At 46.3% G+C, this 16,862-nt stretch overlaps 1 protein-coding gene across 1 annotated transcript in view; it reads right to left on the reverse strand.

Moving 5' to 3' along the window:
* The window catches only part of ZFAND6 (zinc finger AN1-type containing 6), an 84,300-nt gene extending 70,045 nt beyond the window's left edge, over window positions 1-14,255 (reverse strand). The window contains exon 1 of the mRNA XM_081171300.1: window positions 13,954-14,255. The gene's annotated coding sequence lies outside the window, so the exon portion shown is untranslated. The remainder of the gene's footprint in view (window positions 1-13,953) is intronic.
* Between the last annotated feature and the right edge of the window lie 2,607 nt (window positions 14,256-16,862).

The raw sequence follows: 16,862 nt of genomic DNA on the forward strand, positions 1-16,862 counted from the left end.
GTGATGATTCAAATTGAAAAACAGAGACTCAAAACTTTATGTGAGGTGGACTTGCCGACCCAGGGAACTGCGTGGCTTTGATTTGCAATTAATCAACCCCCTGTGGCAAATCAACCCCCTGTGGCAAAATATATTAAATGTCCACCCAGACCAGATCCCCTATATCTCTACATGGAAGACCAATGTAAAAAAAAGAATCTACCATGGCTAAAGTCTTGCTGTGACAGCAACACACAGAACAGGATTTGTACAGTGAAGCCTCTGGTGTTAGAAGACCCAGAAGATGAGGAGGGGGAGTGATTAAGCCACCACCTTACACTCCACCAACAGCCCCTCCAACCCCCCCCCCCAGGCCAAGATCAAGAAGCACAGGGAGGTGCTGGTGTAGGGGGAGGAGGACCTGCGAAGGAGGATAGTGAGACGGAAGAAGAGGAAGAATTTAGGAAGACACTAGATGATATGAATCAAGGAAAGAAAATGTGGACAAAAAGACAGAAAAAGAGACTAAAGGAGTTTGCAAAGCCATTTGAGGGAGGAGTTGGATATAAGCCCCTTGTTAGTTGAGGCAGCAGAATGCTGCACCCCTGAAAAGAGGAAGAGATGGCAACGTAAGTGGGGACAGGTGGCGAAGAGAGTTATGTCTCACAGACAGTATGAGAAAACCAGGAAGGATCAGGCAGCCGGAGAAATGCCCCTTCAGAGGGTTTATGATCCACCAGCCCCTGTCCCAGCTGGACAAACGAAGGCACCACAGACAGCATATACCCTTTTCAAGTGTAGATGTTTGTAATTGAAGAAATCAGAACCCCTCTTTTGAGGAGAATCCAGCAAAGATTGTAAAATTGTTTGAAGGGATTTTTTTTTTAAAACCTATAATCCCACTTATGATGATGAACAATATCTCCTGGACTCACTACTAACTACAGAAGCATTGCTTGGCCCCTGCATGAGTCAACTAGGGGAATAGAGAAGGATCCTTTTATATGGGGCAGGAAACAGCAGCAGGCTTTTCAGGATCTCAAAGTGACATTACAACAAGCCCCAGTGCTTGGCATCCAAACCCCAAGAAGCCTTTTACCCTGTTCATAGATGAAGACCAGGGGGGGGGGGTAGCCAAGGGAGTCTTATGCCAGAAACTGAAAAATTGGCAGCAACCCGTCGAATACTTGTCAGAGAAGCTAACCCCAACAGAACAGAGATTGCCCCCCCCCGTATGAGAGTGATTGTGGCAGTGGCCACCCTACTCACAAAGGCAGATAAATTCACGTTTGGACAGGACACCAGCTGTGTAACTCCAAGAGGAAGTGCCAGATGCTGTTATTACATTCACGCCTGAAGTTTCAGGTTACCACAGCCCTTAACCTAGCTACCTTATTACAGGTAGGAGAAGGTGAACAAGGGAGCTGCCCACTCAGTCTTACCTGTGCCTGTAACAAAACCCACAAACCAAGTGGTTAATATAATTGGAGCCACAGGTAAATCACAAAAGGCCCCGTTTTTGCAGTCTGTTACCTGCTGCCTAGACAAATTTTTGTATATACCAGAGTGTCCCATTCCTTATTGGGCCGAGACTTGTTAACAAAATTACAAGCCCAGATTTCCTTCCAACCAATGGGGGAAGTAATGATGACAACTGGACCAGCAGGAGAGTTTTCTTTAGAAATACCCCTGAGAGACCATTGGTGCCTGATGATGGTAAAAGAAGAGGAGGGAATCCTCCCTGTTAGCCTGCTTCATGATGTTGACCCTGGACTATGGGCGGAAGATAAAAAAACCAATACCCCATCCCACGACAGGCAGCTGAAGGAGTGTGGGTGCATTTGAAGCGATTGCTTCAACATGGAATTTTGAAACAATGCCAATCACAGTGAAACACCCCACTGTTGCCAGTGAAGAAGGAAGATGGTGGGTACTGCATATAGGCCCCAAAAGTTCTGGAAAATAGGAAAGGAAGAACAGGACTTTGAAAAACCATTGACCCAAGAAACAGGGTCTAATTGGGTGTTCATGTTGCCCTTGGCTTTGCTTAGAGTTTGTAGCCTCCCATTGAAACGTATTCACTTGTCATCCTTTTGAAGTGATGTTTGGGAGAACGGCTCCTTATGTGTGCATGCTTTCACCTATCCCTGCTCAAGATGTGGAATTGAACAATTATGTACAGTCTCTCTCTCGAGATTTTCTCTCTCAACCCAGGCCCGAACTCCTTGCGTGACCAGTTTGAGCCAGGTGACGAGGTGTGGATAAGACTGGTCCCAGGCACCACTGCAACCGTGCTGGAAGGGCCCATCTGCTCTCCACACCCACAGCTGTGAAGATCGCTGGCACCACCCCTTGGGTCCACTACATAAGAAAGCTGCTTCAGATTGGACTGTGTCTCAGCATCCTGAAGATCCCCTCCAGTGACGACTGCCTTGCTGATATCACTCCAGAGGCTGATATCTCTACGCACGGTGAAGAATTGGATGGGAGGGGCGCCCGCAGGCAGCGCCCCCAACGTAGACATTTGTTCTCCAACCAATTTAGAGGCACCACCAGAACTTTTGATATTGGTACCAGAACTCACTCCAGACGATGTGGAACCACGTTACACCCTTGATGAACAGCAGTGGACCAGCCAAGAAGGAGCAACGCTCCAGGAAGGACCAGACAGCCGTGCCCCAACATCTGGCCAGCACAATTGTAAAGAATTACCACGAGTCCACCCATTTGGGAGGCCCAGCTGCTAAAGCACACCTTGGGAGAATATTCTACCTCAACTAACTGCTGCTATATCTAACTGCTGCTATATCCCAAAATGTGCCCTGTGCGCCAACCAAGAGACTGAGAACTATCACCCTTTGAACTTCTATATGGCAGGCCAACCCCTTTCGTCCGAGACATCCCCGCCAGTTTGGGGCAGATGGGAGATCACATCACCCAAGAACAAGTGCAATTCCTGTGTTTGTTGTGTGTGTTTGCTTCCTTTCCAGGTATTCCCTCGAGCGTACACCTGCAGTCCCGCGGCAGTCTCGCTGAGTCGGTTCACCAGTTCCTCTGAGTGACAGCGTCTGGCGACCCCCTCATCCCCAACTGCAGTGGAAGTAGTCGAGGTGATCCCCTGGGTACATCACACGCATCTGAAGAAGGGTGTCTGGACTTGCAAGAGAAATCCTGCTGACCCTCTGAAGTTGATCATCACCTTGTGTCTGACGCTACCAGGAAAAAGCGTTAGGCCACGGGCGACGAGATCCTGCGACTAATCATCACAAGGACAGTTACAAAGACTTTCTCTTTTCTCTCTTCTTTTCTTTATTGACTTGCTCTATGTCTTATTGCCCTGACCCTACCGAACCATACCAACCCTATTGGCCTGCTGGCCTCTGCTACGACTGGTTCGTCTTGCCGGTGGTAAGAGATGGCGTGCTCTTTGGCTATTGGAAACTGGGGTTTGATGAGATTACCGTATTGAGACACCCCACTACCCCGTTGTGGCTCCTCTCCCACACCACTGACCAGCACGCGTGGACAGTGCTCTTACGGGAAGCTGCAGAGACGATCGAAATCTATCTAGTTCTGGACCGCTCTTGCTGTTGTGGGAGGATAGTCAACTGTTATCTGGAAGGTAGAGCACTGTACCAACCTCATTTGATAGACCAGGTCCTACTCTTAACCCAGGTGATAGATGGGACAGAACCTATCTTAATGCAAGTATTGCAAGGGTGGGAGCCTTAGCCAGGTGTGCATTGAAATTGCTCAACAAGTGCCAGTAAGAATTGCCACCCCAGGATTTCAGCTTCCATATGCTCTGGTCACTAGGGAGGCAGCACGAGAGTTCAATCCACCCAACAGGGCTAATAGAAAAATTGGCCCACATAGTGGGAGCATCAGCTCACCGGTGGGCTCTCATCCTTGAGGCTCAACAGGTAGTCGAGCACAAATATCAGTGGGCTCTTCAACAATGAGCACACCCCCTGAATATTGGTGGGAGGAACCATGGAGATATTGGGTTTGGTGGGTAGGAGTGATATGTACCGCCCTTGTCATATGGATGCTCTCGTATTTCTGTTGGCATGAACGGTATCGTATTTGTGGGAAGAATAGGCCCAATAATGCTTCTATTGCTTCTTTGCTTCTGTATACCCTGCTTAATGCAATGCTTGCAACATATGATGGGAAAGATGATGTCTCGCATGATGGGACCTCGCGTGATTGCTGTAATGAGAGAATATAGACCCCTACCCCAGAACGAATCTAAGTAATAGATTGTTCAAAAGAAGAGGACGGAGTAAAGGGAGATGGGAAAAGTTTCTCTCAATATTTTATTCTGTTGCTCTCAAATATTATCTACACATAGCAAATTCCTGCACTCTGCTAGGAGGGTCAAAACAGCTAAAAATTGCAGTTGCTTGCAAAAGCCTAAACCAGCTACTTGAAACTGCTGATGCTAGCTACAGGTCAGAAGGTCGCTTCCTGCCTAGCCAGAAACTGCTGTTAACCGAAAAACCACTAGCAAGATGTTTCCTGCTTTACTTCTGCTTAGTAATGCCCAGCCAGAAACTGCTGTTAACCGAAAAACCACTAGCAAGATGTTTCCTGCTTTACTTCTGCTTTTAAGAAGAGATACGAAGGGAAAGCTTAGCTAGCAAAAGAAGACACGTGTACAAGGAGGTGGGAGGGAGTGCTTGGCTTAGCAGAAAGACAGGAATGTCTAGCAAGCAATAAAAATGTGTTTAGCAAGCAAGTCTGCGGGTATAAGAAAGTCTGCTGAAATGTCTTGCTTTACAGCCAGTACATTTTTAGGAACTATCGAGTTGGCTGTCTCTGAGTACAGACCTTGACTCTGTGCTCAGATCTCAATAAACTCTTTTTCTCCAAAGAAGATATTGCTTTCCTGGTACTTTTGTTCCCTCCGAGGTCCAGGGGATGGCGTGGCTAATGGATCCCTAGGTAAATAAGGCTTCAGAATAAGGGAATTTAATAATAATAACAATAATTTTTATTTATACCCCGCCCTCCCCAGCCAAGGCCGGGCTCAGGGCGGCTAACAAGCAATAATAAAAACAAGTTGAATGAATGCAACTTAAAAACAAGATTAAAATACAACATTAAAATATTGAAACATTAAAATATTAAAATGCAGCTTTATCACAGGAGGAGAAAGGAAAAAGAAAGAGGGGGAGGGAATCAAATTGGCTCCAAGCCAAAGGCCAGGCGGAACAACTCTGTCTTACAGGCCCTGCGGAAAGAAATCAGATCCTTTAAAAAAGGGAAAAGTTCCCTTTAAGAAAGGGAAAAGTTGACAGCTATGCCCTGTGAAGGGGGATTGATGGTCAATCCACACTAGGAATTGCAGGTCTGGGAAAGAAAGAGGAGTTTCCTAACAACTCTCAAGATTCTGGACTGTTTAAAGTGGTATTATAGTACTTTAAATATTTGGTGTGAAGGTGGCCTAAGGCTGGGCACGGCATATCCTCCATTGCAACACGGGGGGAAACTTGGAGACCATCTTCTGGGGTTGCACTCCCATGTTGGGTCACATGACTCACGTGAGATCACATGCACCCCAAAAAAACACTTTTCTTGCATGGCAGCCCATAAAAATGTGTTTTGGGGTGCCATGCAAGACCTCAACCCCAAAGAAAACAAGATTGCATCCCAAAATTGCATGAGACGCCAGTGCCCAAAATGGCCGCCATGCTCTTGCAGGAAAACACGGGATGTTGCGGTTTTGTTGGGACAGTTGTGGGATATGGCACTGTAGTTTGTTGAGTGTTGCATGGTATAGTAAATCTGCAAGGGGTAAACAACAGTGCCCAGAATCCTTTGAGGGGAAGAATGTGCTTCAGATGTGATTTAAAAGAATAGCTTCAATAGCTTCAATAACTGCATCTGGTTTCAGGGCTGGCTCTAGGTTTGAGGGGGCCTTCCAACAAGCTACCCTTTCTCTTGGGCCTCTTCCTGAAACTCTGTCCCCTGCAGTATCCTGAGAAGTCTCTCAGCATCAATTCTCCCTCAAACACAGAGAAAAAACTGAGAACAGTTAAAAACGACAGTGACTTGAATAATAGTCACAACAGAATGGAATGCCTCTCTCATGTGACTCACAGTTCGCCAATCAGATGAGAGCTATTGCTAAAGGAAAAACCCCATACTAAAAATACACAGCAATTCAACATAAGCAAACATTTCCATTTCAGGAAATTAAAACATTATCCTTAATGCTGCTGGTTGTCAGAGGAACACACCCTCCAACGTCTTGAGTCCCCAAACTGGGACATGCATCTTCCTCCCATGCTCTCCTGCACAAGATCACGGAGCTCAAAAGATTGGGGGGGGGAGCTGTGCCCCAAAAAGGCATATTTGGGGGTACCGCATGAGATCATGGTGCTGAAAAAATGCTTTGAGGGGGAGAGTTTGGTGTGAAATCAGGTGAGATCATGGCACCGAAAATGGCTGCTGTGCTCTCGGGCAAGAAATGGGATGTCTCGTTTTTTCCAGGACACTTGTGGGATATGGAGTAGACAGTGCTGAGCTGGACAGACAAATAGCTTGACCTCATGTCAAGGTGTTACTTATCTTCTCTGAAAATCAAGATACCTAAGCGTTACCTGGTTTTTGTCAGTAGAGGAGACCAGATTCCTCTAGCATTGCCTCTGAAGTCCCTTAGAGTAAAAAGAAATGATTGCTCATTTTACATCAGTATGCTCTGTTTTCCCTTTTGCATCCATAATTTATAGAAGAGCAGCTCCATAGATTTTTATATCGTTCCGGACTTTCAGCTTTTCACTCTGCACGCTTCTGTCTAGGAAGACATTGGCATTTACTAGAAACAATGATAATTGTGTCTTATTAAAATGAGAAGCAACTCTCTGTTTGTTCTTTATTGTGTTTTGGACGTTAAAAATGTGCAGTTAACTTTAGTTGGGTTCATAAAATATCCACACATGATATCAGAGTCATTTTTATGAGTTTATCAACTTCGTTATTTCATTTGTCCTTTGTTTTTGTAATCATCCTCTCCAGTGTTATTATTTATCATTCAAACAGCACTTCAATAGACTCAAATGTTTTACTGCCTTGTAATCAGACTGGTGGTTACTTGCGTTATTCCAATCTTTCACATCCTGGCAACAGGCGGAGCAAGGCTGAGACTGAGGCAATGATCTGGCCAGTTCCAGCTGCGCTATCTAAAAAATGCACCAAAAAACCCAAAATGATCCAAGGGCTGCAGTGCCTTTGCTACGTGCAAAGTTTAGGGCTTCTTTGTTTGTTTGTTTTTTAAATGGGGAGTTGTGGTAGAGATTCGCAATCAGTATTGGGACAATCAGCAATGGCCAAGAATGATGTGCTGAAGTCCAGCAATATCCGGAGGGTGACAGATTCCCCATTCCTGATTTAAGGAGAGTGCAGAGTGTTTGAGAACTGGGACATTCGCAGGGAAACCAAAATGCTTGCTTACAAAGCTATTGTACTGCCAACCTTACTGTATGCTTGTGAAACATGGACCACTTATAAATGCCATCTCCAACTCCTTGAAAGATTCCATCAACAGTGTCTCTGAAAAATTGTACATATCACTTAGGAAGACAGACGAACTAACATCAGTGTACGGGAAGAAGCAAAGATCACTAGTGTCGAAGCAATGATTCTTCAACATCAACTTTGTTGGACTGGTCATGTTGTGCGGATGCCTGATTATCGTCTCCCAAAGCAACTACTCTATTACAAACTTAAAAATGGAAAGCGTAATGCTGGTGGTCAACAAAAGAGGTTTAAAGGCTCTCTCAAGGCAAATCTAAGAAAATGTAGTATGAACACCAATAACTGGGAAACACTGGCCTGCGAGCGCTCCAATTGGAGAACAGCCTTTACCAAAGGTGTCATGGGCTTTGAAGACATGGGGACTCAGGACGCAAGGGAGAAACAAGCTAAGAGGAAGGCAATTTTGGCAAACCCTCATCATGATCAACTCCCACCCAGAAAGCTATGTCCCCACTGTGGAAGGACGTGTGGATCCAGAACTGACCTTCACATTCACCTCGGACACAGCGTTAAGACCGTGTTCATGGAAGACAATCTTACTCAGCTATGAGTGATCGCCAAAGAAGAAGACACCACCCAGAAGTGGTTGAACCTTCCTGTCCTGGGAAGATGAACCGCTTGCCAGCAATTCCTCTGCCTTATCTGGACGAAGCTTCAGTTCTCTAGTCCTCACTCAGTCCATTACTGATTCTAAGCAGACATGATCTGCAATTATTAGTAGGTAAACATGCTCCACCTACTGATTTGTGTAGATCAAGCTGCTATTTAAAAAGCACAGGAGCAGGACAAACTGGTTTGGTTCCCCTGGTCAGTCAACACCTCTGTTTCAGAGGCATCTGCAGTTGAAAACAGAATGCCAGTCTCATGTGACCTTGGTGTGGTCCAGCAAGGAGGCTATGCTAACCTTCGTATGTTCTTAATATTTAAATTGGCTCCATGTAGGAATGCAAAGGGAAAAAATCTCAGAATTGCACAGGCCATCTCCTCCAATTCTGTTTTGCCTTTGTTTTCTTATCATCAGCTGCTAGATTCCTGTCTGAATGCCCTGGGGCACAGCTGTATTGCCAATTTGTTACGCTCTGTGCTGGCCATTTTCTGGTTCTGATCCAGTGAATGTCCCTGCTTGCTTCATTTGTCTGCTCAACTCATTTGCAGTTTTCCGTTTTCATGCCAGCCATCCTGCTACTACCTCACTCTCCCGAAAAAGTAAAATAAAAACCCACCGTTAGTTGCAAACCTACTGTGAGGTGAAACATAAAATTGCATCTGATGTTAGCAGGCTCAAACAAATAACCTTTAAAGAATTGAGCTTGCTTCCTTTCCCTTTTCCCCTTTTACGTCGAAACCACTGAGTCTCTTGGGCTTGCCGATCAGAAGGTTGGTGGTTCGAATCCCCCAAGTTTGATGGAACCCAGCACCTATGTCGTTATGGATCCTATGCAGGCTATTGTTGTTTAGTCGTTTAGTTGTATCCGACTCTTCGTGACCCCATGGACCAGAGCACGCCAGGCACTCCTGTCTTCCACTGCCTCCCGCAGTTTAGTCAAACTCATGCTGGTAGCTTCAAGAACGCTGTCCAACCATCTTGTCCTCTGTTGTCCCCTTCTCCTTGTGCCCTCCATCTTTCCCAGCATCAGGGTATTTTCCAGGGAGTCTTCTCTTCTCATGAGGTGGCCAAAGTACTGAAGCCACAGCTTCAGGATCTGTCCTTCCAGTGAGCACTCAGGGCTGATTTCCTTCAGAATGGACAGGTTTGATCTTCTTGCAGTCCATGGGACTCTCAAGAGTCTCCTCCAGCACCTATAGGCTATAGGGATAGGCAAATATATCAAGTTTCTCATTTTGCCAATCTTAAATTCGGTTCTCCGCATTTCCACATCTTTTAAAGGTGAGCCTACCTGATTTGCGCTCTCTGAAATGATCAGCGAACTGAAACATAGCATAGCATAACACAGAAGATGCCTTAATACTAAGTCAGCCTATTGGTCCATCTAGCTCAGAATTGTCTGCACTAGCTGGCAGCCGCTCTCTGGGGTTTGGGGCAGGGGAACTTTCCATTTCTACCAGGAGAAGCCAGAGATCAAAGCTGGGACCTTCTGCATGCAAAGCAGATGCTGAGCCACAGAGCTCTTCCCCAAACTCAGCCATCTTTAAAATTTTGAATTCTCTGAATTTTGCAATGCAGTTCTCAAGCCAAGCAATGTGCACATATATGTATATACTGAGGTACAGTCTGCATGAAAATGCATATATTAGTGAAAACAGCATATGAAAATGTGATATATCAGGGGAAATTGCTCTGCAAATATATTTATACAGATATTTATACAAACTCTGCTGAACAGAGTTTGGAGCTGATGTAAATTTACACTGGCTTAAGGGACGCGGGTGGCGCTGTGGGTTAAACCACAGAGCCTAGGACTTGCCGATCAGAAGGTCAGCGGTTTGAATCCCCGTGACGGGGTGAGCTCCCATTGCTCAGTCCCTGCTCCTGCCAACCTAGCAGTTCGAAAGCACGTCAAAGTGCAAGTAGATAAATAGGTACCGCTCTGGCGGGAAGGTAAACGGTGTTTCCATGTGCTGCTCTGGTTCACCAGAAGTGGCTTAGTCATGCTCGCCACATGACCTGGAAGCTGTATGCCGGCTCCCTCGGCCAATAAAGTGAGATGAGTGCCGCAACCCCAGAGTCGGCCACAACTGGACCTAATGGTCAGAGGTCCCTTTACCTTTACCTAACTCTATCTAGGGTTGGCAAGTTTCAAAATTCAAAAAGTGAAAATGTGGACACAAAAGATTATCCCCCCCCCCTTTTTTGGTCAAAATTTTTGAGCTTTTTAAAGTTTTGCCCAAAGTTGATGAATATTCTACACTTCTGACATGGTTTGCCATACATCTGGATTTCAGCTACAGTGGTACCTCGGGTTAAGTACTTAATTCGTTCCGGATGTCTCTACTTAACCTGAAACTGTTCTTAACCTGAAGCACCACTTTAGCTAATGGGGCCTCCTGCTGCTGCCGCGCCACTGGAGCACGATTTCTGTTCTCATCCTGAAGCAAAGTTCTTAACCTGAAGCACTATTTCTGGGTTAGCAGAGTCTGTAACCTGAAGCGTATGTAACCCGAGGTACCACTGTATTTCCTTCTTGACACTGTTTCCAATGGCTGAATCCTGGCCATGTACAGAAAATTTCAGACATATGGCAACCCTAGCTTTTACCGGCTTGCTTTCCTCCAGCTTCTTATGCATAACATTGCTCCCCCAAAATGCTGACAGACACTCATGAGGACTTATTTGCTTAAATTGCAAACAAATCCAGAAACGTCACAAACTGAAATATGAAAACCTGCAACTGACAAGGTTTGTCCCACTCTAACGTAGCCCCAGTTCCATTTCAGACTAGTTTGGAGCCAGGAAGGTTAAATTCTGCAGCATTGAAAGTCTAGCTCTTGGATACATTCAAGGTTGAGAGTGCAAATTTTAAAAAACATTCGTTGAAAATTTTTCTTTTATTAGACTTTGCAATCAAACTGTAGCAACATTGCTGACACACAACTGTTGTTTTAAAAGCAATTTGGCTCCCGAAGGACAGCTATTCCTGCCTTTGCTCATACCTAGCATATTTTGTATTGTTTACAGAGGCACCAGGGGGTTCACCTGCGAGCTGCTCAGACATAGAGCTGCTCTCAGGGAAAATAACATCTGGCCTGAAATACAATGATGGGGGTCAGCATCACCTCCCCTATAGGACCCCTATTAACATAACTCCCGGAAAGGTGTGCCCGGAAGGCTGTGTCATTTATTGCTTCTTCTGTGCTGAACCAGCACATCATATCCTTGTAAGGCGAGGATCAGCAACTGGAAGTCCCAGGGCCAAATCCAACCCTCTTGAGCATAGCTGTCAACTTACAGATTTGAGAATAAGGGACCAGCAGCCTCGGAAATAAGGGACCAGCAGCCAAAATAAGGGATTTTCAGAGCACAGGTATGTTCGACTTCTGAGCCCCTCCAAGCCAAAAGCAGAAAGCCCAGCCGGCAGCCAAATGAATCCTCAAGCAGTGGTTCCCACAGCGCAGCAACCCAGCAAAGGGGATGCAGCAAGGAAAACCACCATCACCTCTCCGCTGGGAAGCGCTGAGCAAAGGCGAGTCCCCAGGCAACGTGGCCAATTTGATCGGCACAAGGCATGCAAGCTCCACTCCCCCAGTCGTTCTTAGACTCCTTATTGGGTGAGCAACACAGCCAAGCAACACAGTTGGAGCCTCCCTCCTCCCTGGCCGGCAGAGAGGGAGGGAGAGGAGCTGCTTCCTTTGAAACTCGGGAAATTTAAGGGACATCATCAATAAGGGACAGCAGCGAAACACGGCGCTGGGATAAGGGACTTTCCCGCCAAATAAGGGACGGTTGACAGCTATGGTCTTGAGAAGCACCAGCTACCCCCTCCTCCAGCTGCCAGCTTAGAAGCAGGAGAATATGTGGAAGGGGTAGCGGTTGTGTCAATGGGACTTGGTGGCAACCTGTTTTGGGGCTGACCCTTATTGCTGAAAGCTGATAGCTGAGGTTATTTAATGCAGAATAATTCTGTTAGTCCACATAACCCACTACTTTCCTGATCCTGGTACCTTAGGGCCCTCGTATTTATGGGACTGCCTCTCCTGGTAAGCCCCGCAGAGGACTTTAAGGTCCATGAATAATCATAGTTTAGAGGTCCCGGGCCCTAAGGAAGTCAGATTATCCTCTACCAGGGCCAGGACCTTCTCAGTGATGGCTCCGACGTGGTGGAATGCTCTGTCCCATGAGACCAGGACCCTGCAGGATTTAACTTCCTTCCACAGGCCCTGTAAGGCCTATTCCACCTGGCTTTCAATTTTGAACTTAGTCTGATCTTAGTCTGATCTCCCCCCCCTTCCTTCCCTCCCCTTTTTATGAAGATTACCCGCTCTGGGTTCCCACAACTAATTCTCCCCTGGTCTCCTCACTGGCTCAAATAGGACTAATTCCACCAGCTAGCCCTGGTGATCATCTAATGTTTATTGGATGGATTTCCCCCCTAAATTGATTTTTGAATTCCGAATTTATTGTTATTCACGTTTTATACTGTATTTTATGTTGTTTTGTTGTTGCATCAATTAAGTGTTTTAAATTTGTTGTTAGCCGCCCTGAGCCCGGTTTTCTGAACTGGGAAGGGCGGGGTATAAATAAAAAAATATTATTATTATTAATTTCTTTATCTGGAGGCAGCGGGATTTGAACCTGGGCGCTTACGTTCAAAAGACAGATGCTGCAACATAAAGCTATGGCTGCCCCAGAAGCAAAATTAAGCTGCCGTCCTTAATAGTAGTAGTAGTATAGTAGTAGTAGTAGTAGTAGTAGTAATCCTCTTCATCTCTTGCCATAAACTTAGGTCCAAAGGCTAATTTAAAGATCCATCAACAGAGCATCTAACATCTAACCCTGTACCATTTGCTCTGCCTGAAAGCCCTCTGGGCCTCTTCAGTCGGCAACTCAGACACAGATACCACCATGAAGTGGTACCTTGGTTCTCAAACTTAATCCGTTCCAGAAGTCCATTCCAAAACCAAAGCGTTCCAAAACCAAGGTGTGCTTTCCCATAGAAAGTAATGCAAAACAGATTAATCCATTCCAGACTTTTAACATGAATTTAACATGAATTCTACTATCTAACTGATCCATAAAATGAAAGCAATGATCAATGTACTATAAAATCAACAAGACAGTATTGTAGATGATAAAAATTAAAATTAAATTTTTTCCTTACCTGCACTGATAATAGTCATTGTTTGGATGGGAGGCTTTTATCCATTTCCGCAGTCACACAATCAATCAATCAGCAGCTGAACTGGGTTCCACACGGTCACAAAAACAAATTAACCGAAAAAGCCTCAAAAACCAAAATGCAAAATAAATAGCAAAAACAAAAGCACCAAATACAGTGGCACCTTGGTTCTCAAACTTAATCCATTCCGGAAGTCCGTTTGACTTCCGAAATGTTCAAAAACCTAGGTGTGGCTTCTGATTGGTGCAGGCGCCCCGGAAACAATAGCTGACAGCCACATCGGATGTTTGGCTTTTGAAAAACATTCAAAAACCAGAACACTTACTTCCAGGTTTTCGGCGTCTGAGAACCAAGGTGTCTGAGAACCAAGGTACCACTGTACAGGCAAGGCCTAAACTTTGAAGCCTTTCCAAATGGTATGATCTCTAGTGAGTAGGATTCGAACCCACAACAGCTGGGCTAAAATATCACAGAAGATGTTCCAAGCATTTCAAGCCTATTGCATATTTCCAGGCTACAGACCATTGGCCTTTGGGTGGCCTTTGGAGGTCTGCTTCAGAACTCTGTTCAGTCTTTGAACACCCCACCCTATCTTACAACAGAATGGCAGATCAATAGAAGGGGGGGGAACACTTACCGTTCTCACATCAACCATCCGCAATGCATACCCGCCTGGACTTTGCATGTAAATGTGCAGGAAGCATAGAGGAGAGGAATTCGATGGGTGGAGATGGTACCGCTTGTCCTTAACATCACACTTGCCGAAACATTTAAGAGCCACGAAGAAAACTGCACAGCTATCAGCTGAAGGTGTGTGTCAGGCATCTGAGAACATCAGATCTTTAGAGCGTCTCCTCTCTTCTTCTCCATGCCCCTCCCCCCTCTTCATCTTTCTTCCCTCTCTGCTTCTCACGTTCTTTTCCTTCTTTCTGCTGACTGGCAAATGACTTCCTCTTAAGCGGCAGGGCTGTGATGTCAGCAGAAGTATTATGACATCAGAGTGGTGTAACCCCTCTCTATCCTATCCCTTCTCCTTCCTTCTCCCTTCCTGGCAAAGAGGAGCCACCATTGCAGGAGAAAACCAGGGGGTGTGGGCTTGCTTGACACCCTGAAGTAGTTTGGTGTCGTCAGGTTCAATAGTCCTGCAAATGCACGCCCAAGATATGTGTTCCGCAATCAGATTTATGGACACATTCACATGTAGAAATGCGCACAGTTGCATAGGTTTATATGACACACTACTAAAGGAAGAACACAAAGCAGTTTACAATGCAATTCTGGGCTGCATCAATAGGAGTATAGCATCTAGATCAAGGGAAGTAATAGTGCCACTGTATTCTGCTCTGGTCAGACCTCACCTGGAGTACTGTGTCCAGTTCTGGGCACCACAATTCAAGAAGGACACTGACAAACTGAAACGTGTCCAGAGGAGGGCAACCAAAATGGTCAAAGGCCTGGAAACGATGCCTTATGAGGAACGGCTAAGGAAGCTGGGCATGTTTAGCCTGGAGAAGAGGAGGTTAAGGGGTGATATGATAGCCATGTTCAAATATATAAAAGGATGTCACATAGAGGAGGGAGAAAGGTTGTTTTCTGCTGCTCCAGAGAAGCGGACACGGAGCAATGGATCCAAACTACAAGAAAGAAGATTCCACCTAAACATTAGGAAGAACTTCCTGACAGTAAGAGCTGTTCGACAGTGGAATTTGCTGCCAAGGAGTGTGGTGGAGTCTCCTTCTTTGGAGGTCTTTAAGCAGAGGCTTGACAACCATATGTCAGGAGTGCTCTGATGGTGTTTCCTGCTTGGCAGGGGGTTGGACTTGATGGCCCTTGTGGTCTCTTCCAACTCTATGATTCTATGATTCTATGATTCTATGAATCCTGATGTTCATGCGCATTGTTGTGTTGTATTATTTATTGCATTTATTCCCTGCAAGGAGCTCAAGGTGGCATCCATGGTTCTCCTCATCTGCAAGATTGTGCCTTGCCATTAATAGTGTGATGGCCTAGGACTTGGGCTCGGACTTGGAACCAGAGGAGTCTCAATCTGCACCAGATCCTTTGCCCCGGCACCATCTGAACCAAGTCTGGGGCCTGATCCTGTAGAGTCCCAGTCTGCACAGGTTCCCCTGCAACAAATATCAGCTGGGCCGAGTCAGGGGCCTGAGCCTGCCCTGGCTCCAGATGCGGGGATTACCTCGTTGCCTTCGGCTGGGCCATCACTTACAGCTGCTCCACAACCGGTTTGGTCAGAGGAGGCTGAGGCGGCCCCTGGGTCTAGTAACCCACCGACGTCTCCCGAACTGCAGAGACTAAGGTCTGAGAGAAGGAGAGACCCGAGTGCTCACAGGAGGAGTGCTCACCTTCGGGCAAAACAGGGAGGTGAGTCACCAAGGGATCAGAACCGGCCGCTACCCTGACAAAGATAAAAGGCTGTCGGACCCCACCCCAGGTTGCAGGAGCAACATTGCTGTTTGCTAGATTCTGCCCCTGTCTTTGCCTGGTTTCCTGCCTCGTATCCTGTCTTGGTCCTGTTGGACTGACTCCTAGTGGAACCTTTGGATTCTGGACCAGTCCTGGATCGCTTTTCATGGGTTACCCCCGGGCCCAGCACAAATAGTCCCTGCAGTATCCTGGGAGGAGAAGGGTGAGGAGAGAGGGATTTCATTGCACACAGTTCCAGCTTGAGGTCTTCCCCATGTCGTCTGTTTGGTCACATGATGCTGGACCAGGTGGCCACTGGCATGATCCTGCTCTTACCACTTCCACCCAACACAAACTTTGCTTTCACGTCTTTTGTCACTAGGGTTGGGCAATATATCAATATATTGTCCAAAACCGGTTTGGAAGTCCATATTGTGATATCATCGATTTCATAGTTTTTAACCTGACAATATATTGCAAATCATGGTGTGTGTTAGGGCTGGGCGATATATCGCCCAAAACCGGTATCAGGTCCATATTATGGTATTGGCTTCATAATTTTTGACCTGTCAATATATTGCGAATCATGATGTTTGTGTGTGCTATGCAAAAGTCACAATGTGGGGGAAACCATGAAGCCAGCTGGTGCCTCTACATAAAAGTAAAGGGTAAAGGGACCCCTGACCATTGGGTCCAGTCGTGGCCGACTCTGGGGTTGCGGCGCTCATCTCGCTTTATTGGCCAAGGGAGCCGGCGTACAGCTTCCGGGTCATGTGGCCAGCATGACTAAGCCACTTCTGGCAAACCAGAGCAGCGCACGGAAATGCCATTTACCTTCCAGCTGGAGTGGTACCTATTTATCTACTTGCACTTTGATGTGCTTTTGAACTGCTAGGTTGGCAGGAGCAGGGACCGAGCAACGGGAGCTCACCCCATCGCGGGGATTCAAACCGCCGACCTTCTGATCGGCAAGTCCTAGGCTCTGTGGTTTAACCCACAGCGCCACCGCGTCCTATGCCTCTACATAGCTCCATCTTTATTTCAGACATTGTAACATACAGTAGACCCTCGGGTTATGTTATTCTCGAGTAACGTAAATGTCAGGTTGTGAAAGTGGCAAAC

The sequence above is a fragment of the Podarcis bocagei genome (assembly GCF_964188305.1).
Source record: "Podarcis bocagei genome assembly, chromosome: 14".
NCBI lineage: Eukaryota > Metazoa > Chordata > Lepidosauria > Squamata > Lacertidae > Podarcis > Podarcis bocagei.